We start from the raw sequence: 7,154 nt of genomic DNA on the forward strand, positions 1-7,154 counted from the left end.
TCCACCTTTGCCCTGGCTCATTTCCTTTCCTGCACTGAGCTGACACCTGAGCTACTGGGAGAGATCTCCTGGCATGGGGAGGAGTCACCAAATGCACCTGTGTCTGAATCTATATGATCTATACCTATATGTAAAAAACATTGGGATTCTGTGACTAAACTGGCAGTTTCTGAGAGTAGCATTTTATTCCTGCTTTAACTTTCCTTTCCTACACTGAAATTTTTATGTTCCCTCCTTTTTCCTTGCATTTTTCTCTTTCCTTCCTTTTATCATCCCCCCACCCACCACTTATGCATCCATCCTCCACTCATTTACTGATTTCAGCCTTGGCAGGCACAGGAAAGCATGGGGCCACGCCGCTGCTATCAGCTCTCCCTGCCCAGCTGCCCTAGCACAGCTCGCCTCTCCCCCGCAACGGGCGCCATCAGGCCGGGAGACAAAATCAGATGCCTCTGCCCAGGGTCTGGTGCCTCTCTCGGGGAGGCAGAGGATAACGTCCCCAGTCCCAGTGCTGCCCAGCGCTGGCTCTGCTTCGCAGGAGGGTTTCAGCTCTGGGTCCCAGGAGGGGCAGCTCTCCTCTGCCCCAGCAGCCAAGCCACAGCCCGACAGTGGGGCTGTGTGAGCCCCCTCCATCCCCCCAGCCGGGGCAGGGCAAAGCCAGGCTCCCTGCTGGGAACAGCCGCAGCTCGGTAGTGCTGCAAACAGCAGGATCTTGCCCTCCAGGAGAGGAGGGAGCCAGCAGCTGTCACCAGCACCCTCTCCATGGTAGCGTTTCCCCGTGTCGTGCTGGGAGCTCCTCCAGCCCCAGGCCCTGTACTGACCCTCCATGGGCAGCAGCATGTCCCAGGGCTGGGGACATCTTGGCTTCTCTCCAGGACAGAGTGCTGGTGCTGGGGACCTTGCAGAGTGGCAGGGCCGTGTGTGCAGAGCTGGGAAGGGATCGCGAGAGGAGCCTGGACCCACAGTGTAGGTGTGAGGGAAAAGTACCAGCACTGCTCAGCGAGGGCTCTCAGACATCTCTGTCCCACTGACCTCAGGGCTCAGCCCCAGCAGCGCTGCATGTGCCAGGGCAGGGGGACACTGGGGCGCAGAGGGGCTCTTGCTCTGGGGCAGACACCTCCGTGCTGGAGCACCCGCTCTGCAGGGACCTCGTCCTGCACCAGGTGCCCCTAACCAGCCTCTTCTGCCCTGGAGCTCTGCCCACACCGAGCTGTGGCAAAGATGGAGATTTACACCTCAGGACCATAGCGCAGTGCAAGCAAGGGCCAGATCCTGCTCCTTCTCCTTGCTGCTCCCAGACCAGCCGCTCTGCCCTCGGGGCTGGGCAGGGGCCCTGCATGAGCCCTGGGCTCTGGGACTTGCGTAGCTGCGAGGAGCGCAGGGCTCAGCTGGCGCTTGGTGCCATGTCCAGCCCTCGGCTGGGCTGCAGGAGAGCTGGGCTGTGCCGGCCCCGCTCAGGGTCTGCCCTGCCCTCCTGCCCCTTCCCGGGAACACGGCCCTGCTCAGCCTGGCTCTGGCCACACATGCACTGCTCTCTGCCAGGGACACCCATGGTGTCACCAGCACAGCCCCAGGGCGGTGGGGCAGGGCAGGGGTGACCCTGGGGGCTCTGGGGGGAGCTGGGGCTCAGACACCACCTCTGTCCCCAGGACCTGGAGCCTCCCTGCTGGCAGCCCCTGCCCTGAGACAGCCCCCTCCCTCCCCAGCCCCTGGCCCCTCTCTCCCTGTGGGAGATGCAGGGCTGAAGCCTGAGCCTGGTAGGAGTGGAGGTTTCCTGTGCGGCGGTGTGCATGGGCATGCAGTGTGCATGGCCATGCGGTGCCCATGTGCATTACCCACCTCCACGGGTGTCTCACTCTCTGAACACCCTTCTCCCATAGGCTTCCCAAAGTGTGGTTGGGGACAAGTGGTTCCTCCACCATGGGGTTAGCACCTGCTCAGCCAGTCCTGGGGCTGCATCAGGCCCTGCCCTGCCCAACAGGGCCATGTGGGGCTGGGCTCAGCCCTCACATGAAGGACCGGCTCTCCCCAAAGGGCTGGAGCACGAACCTCTCTGCTCAGCTGCAGAAATATCACTACACTCACATCCATGGACATGGGCCAGAGATGGACAAAGAGTGACAAAATGAAAACATGCCTGTTCCATCCCTCGGATGATGTTTTTGGCATGCCCAGATGTTGTTTGCCAGGTCCAAATCTCTCACCCTGGCTGCAGGAAATGGCATGCCTGCTCTGAAGCTCCATGCAGAGCCCACAGCAGGGGCAGAGGGGCACAGCACAAGTGCCCGGGTCCATAACCAGAAGGTGATGGATCAAAATGATTTATTTGCTTCACAGACATTCATAGACAAAATGTTTGTTAAAAAAAAAAAAAACCTAATTCCTTTGGATCTTTTGCTTAGATAATGCTCATTTGGGGAATCCAAACCTCTTGAACAAGATTGTTTGGTTGCTGCCCAACTGTTGATGGTATTCTCTGTCACAAGTGTCCTTGCAATAGCATCTTCACCTGGGTCAGGTGACAGTCCCTCAGGGGGGTTGTTTCAGTGAATCCTGATAATCCAGATGGCCTATGGTCCCATGTAACCGCTCCAGAGCACGCATGATCCACTCCCATTGATATAGGACTATATCGGATAAATTTGAATGTCATCCTTGTATCACAGGCATAACTTCAATTCCAAAGATCTCGCCACACTGCAAAAGAAGTGACATCCTCATCCCAGTGTTGTCCCCCTTTACCTGCCTTCCCTCTCCCTGAGGTCTCCTTTCAGCTCGGGGGAGTTTTCTGATGTTCTTGATGACCTCACAACACCTCCCAGCTGACCTACATGCTAATGGCCAATGCAGCCGATGCAAGGAATTGACCTCACAATAAACATCCAACACATCACTCTAACTCATCTCTCCCTCTCCCCTCCCCTGAGCTCTCCTCTCCATGGGGGTTTTCTGACCTGCTTCATGACCTCACAGTGCCTGCCAGCTTGCTGCCCAATCAGATTGCTGCAGTAGAAGTGACCTCACAAACCAGCTTCCAGTCACACTGCATTTCCATTTCCCTGGCCCTGCCCCCTTCAGGAGCTCTCCTCTCTCCTGGGGGCTTCCTCCTGCCCTTCATGACCTCACAGTGCCCACCCACCTGCCTGCCTGCTGCTGACCAATCAGGCTGCACTCATAGAGGTGACCTCACAATCACTATGCCAGCAGTGTCATGGTCATCTGCCTCTCCCTCCTTCCTCCCTCCAGGCTCTCACCTCTACCTCAAGGACTTTGTCATGCCCCTGATGACTTCACAGGCCTGCCCACCTGCTGCTGGCCAATCAGCTGCTGTGAAAGGAGACACCTCACAATCAAAGCCACCAATGTCACCTTCACCTGTCCCTCCCTCCTGCCTCCTCCCAAGCTCTCCTTGCTGCTGGGCAGCCTCTGTGATGCTGTTGATGACCTCATAATGCCACCTGCCCACTGCTGGCCAATCAGGGAAGTGTAATGGAAGTGACCTCACAACCAACACACCAGCCATTGTGCTCTTGCCTGCCTCTCCCTCTCCTGCTCCCTCCTCCCCAGCTGCTGAATCAGCTCCTGTCACCTGCAGTGACCCCAGTGCCTGCTCACCTGCTGCTGGCCAGGAGCTGCTGGGACAGGAGTGACTCACCAGTGATGTCCCAGCTGGCACCTCCACCTGCCTCCCCTCTCCCCTCCTGCTGAGCTCTCACCTCCAGTGGTCAGGTGCATCTGATGAGCCTGATGCCCTCACAGTGCCTGTCTGCCTGCCCAGGGCAATCCTGCTGCTGCAGCTGAAATAACCTCCCAGCCAGCATCCAGTCCTCTCACCTTCATGCATGCTACTGACTCTTGTCCCACAGGGCTGCCATCTCTCCTGAGATGCACTTGATGACCTCCCAGCTCCTGCCTGTTTGCCTACTGCTGGCCAATCAGGTTGTTGCAATAGTAGTGACATAATGATGTCATTTCACCTGGGCAGGCTTTCTGATGATCTGCCTGGGCTCTTCCCACATGGGGAGCTCCACTTCCCACAGGACACCCTGTCAGAGGACAAGCCTGCAAATTCTGGAGAGGAGCAATGTACCCTGTTCCCAGCCCTCACCCCCTCACCCTTGTTGTGGGGGAATGGAGATTCAGGACAAGAGCTTCCCTGGAGATGCTGGGGATTGAACCCAGGACCTCCTGCATGCAAAGCAGGTGCTCTTCACTGAGCTACATCCCCTAAGAGCCTGCTGAGGGGTGGGACATACTCTTGTCCCATGATGTGCCTCTGACAAGCTGATGTGCCCCTGACAAGCACAGCCCTGTTGGCCCCTGGTGCCCTGAGAGCCTCAGCAGAAAGCAGCATTTGAACCCTCCTGCTGGGCCACAGGCTGGGATGGGGGAAGTTGAGATCACCATTCAGCTGGGACTGGTCCTGGAGCAGGGCTGCACCATGGAGTGCTGCCCCTTCAACATCTCTGCAGTTGATGGGGGCAGGAGGAGACTCTTGCTGCAAGTGCTGCTCCCACACTCTGGCCCTCCCAGAGAGGGTCAATGGAGAGGAGCAAACCCCTTCCCTGAGTCACCTCTGCCACCCCGTGCAGCACTGCTGTGTTTGTCACCCCTGTCTTCGATGCCAGCAGCAGGAGCAAATGGGGTGAGGGAAATGCCCTCCCCAGGGTGATGTGCCCACAGCTCCAGTTGCCCCCTGGCGTGTGCGTTGGAAGGGCCATGAAAGCAGGCAGAGCCGATCCTGGGCAGGGAGCTGCCCACAGCCCCTCACCTAGGTATTAGGCCTCCCTCTGCACTGGTCTGCCCACCAGCACCTGGCAGTGGGCAAATGGCAGCGTCCCCTTCCCTGGGGCTGGGGACGTGCCTGGGATCAGGGACATTCCCATTCCCTCAGCACCGGGAACTGGACACTGGAGCTGCCCCAGGAAAGCACCAAGTGGGGGTCTCTGTGGCACAGCAGGTAGCGCATTTGGCTGTTAACCGAAAGGTTGGTGGTTCGAGCCCACCCAGGGATGTTGCCCTATTGGTGGGGTGCCTGGGGGATTGTGCTGCCCAGCACCCTGGGTTTTGCTCACAGGCACCATGTCCCAGCTCTGGGACAGCAGATCTGCTGCTGCCTGGGACATGCATCTTGCTGTGGGACATCCTTTCTAGACCATGTGGTATGGCAAGAGAGGCTGGAGAGCAGCACAGAGGATGTGATATACATGTGTCCTGTTGACGCTGAGCTGAGCTGACTTGTCCCATCCCCTTGCCTGATGGGAAGGACAGAAGAAGGAAGAGTGTGTGTAGTGCCAGGTGGTTGTGTCTGTACATCTCATTACTGAATGGGGAGAAGGGAGGGTGCAGTGCCATGGGGCAGGGAAAGAGCCCAGCTGAGTGCCCGCTCCAGAGACTGTGTGGGGACGTGGGAGTGATTCAGACATCTGCCTGATGTGCAGACAGCTCTGCCACAGATCCCCCACCCTGTGACAGGGTCAGTCCTTCATCTACCCCAAGCACAACATTGGGGTAGAGGACAGCGCTCTCCATCCAGGCTGTGCTTGATCCTTAGCCTGACTTGTTGGCTGGAGAGAGGCTGAGACTGGAGACAGAGAGGGATGTCCTGGGTTGCAGTCGCAGCTGAGCTCCTGATAGGAGAGCAGGGTTCAGCAGCAGCAAGAGCTGCCAAGATGGCCAATGCAGCATGTGGGGCTGCAGGGACAGGGGGCTGCAGCTGGGCCGGGCAGGGCAGCCTGATGGGTGAGTACATTTGGGTAAGGAAAGAGGGGAGGATCAAGGCATCAAGACATTTGTGCTGTGAGCTAGTACAGAGGGGATAGAGAACACAAAAGTAAAGTCTGTGTGCAATGTGCAATGCACCTAGGGAGGAATAACCCCGTGCACCAGTACAGGTTGGGGGTTGACCTGCTGGAAAGCAGCTCTGCGGAGAAGGACCTGGGAGGGCTGGTGGACACCAAGTTAAGCATGAGGCAGCAATGTGCCCTTGTGGCCAAGAAGGCCAATGGTATCCTGGGCTGCATCAGGAAGAGTGTTGCCAGCAGGTCGAGGGAGGTGATTCTCCCCCTCTCCTCAGCCCTGGTGAGGCCACATCTGGAGTACTGCGTCCAGTTCTGGGCTCCCCAGTACAAGAGGGATGTGGCACTACTGGAGCAAGTCCAGCGAAGGGCTACAAAGATGATTAGGGGACTGGAGCATCTCTCTTATGAGGAAAGGCTGAGAGAGCTTGGCCTGTTTAGCTTGGAGAAGAGAAGGCTGAGAGGAGATCTTATTAACGTGTACAAGTATCTGAAGGGAGGGTGTAAAGGGGATGGGACCAGACTCTTTTCAGTGATGCCCAGTGACAGGACGCGAGGCAACGGGCACAAACTGAAATACAGACAGTTCCATCTGAACATGAGGAAAAACTTTTTCACTGTGAGGGTGACAGAGCACTGGAACAGGTTGCCCAGAGAGATTGTGGAGTCTCCTTCTCTGGAGATATTCAAAACCACCTGGATGCAATCCTGTGCAATATGCTCTAGGTGACCCTGCTTGAGCAGGGGGGTTGGACTGGATGATCTCCAGAGGTCCCTTCCAACCTCAACCATTCTGTGATTCTGTGATTCTGTGACGATAAATTCCTTGCGCAGCCTTAGGAGCCCTTTACTTAAATTAAGGTAGAGTTTAGACAAGACTCTTAAATAATCCCTTTATAACTGGTTGGTGGGTGTGTATGATTTTTTTTCTTTGTTTTGTTTGTTTGTTTGTTTGTTTTATGATGGCAGAGCTTCCAAACCAAGTAAGCAGATCCCATCTTTTCTGGACAAGCCCCGTTCCATTGCTTATATCAAGGCAGCTTCTTTTCCGGACCTTCTCTAGAAAATTGGAGGTATGTAACTTGGGAAGGTGTCTTGAACTGTGCCCTGCAGAGAGGTCAGGTTAAACTGGTTTGCTGACAAACCATTTTCTTCTGTATCCTGCAGTTTGTAAGAATGTCATATGTACACATTTACTATTGCCCCAAAGAGTTGTGGGTTTTTTTATCCTGTTTGTTATTTAAATAATAGTTCACAAGTACTTCTTTTACATGTCTGACATTATTATGCAGACATATGAGTTTTGTAATTATATTTGAGTAGGTGCTGGAATTAGGGGCCTAATTTGGTCCAGTG

This window comes from Apteryx mantelli, chromosome 20, assembly GCF_036417845.1.
Source record: "Apteryx mantelli isolate bAptMan1 chromosome 20, bAptMan1.hap1, whole genome shotgun sequence".
Taxonomy (NCBI): domain Eukaryota; kingdom Metazoa; phylum Chordata; class Aves; order Apterygiformes; family Apterygidae; genus Apteryx; species Apteryx mantelli.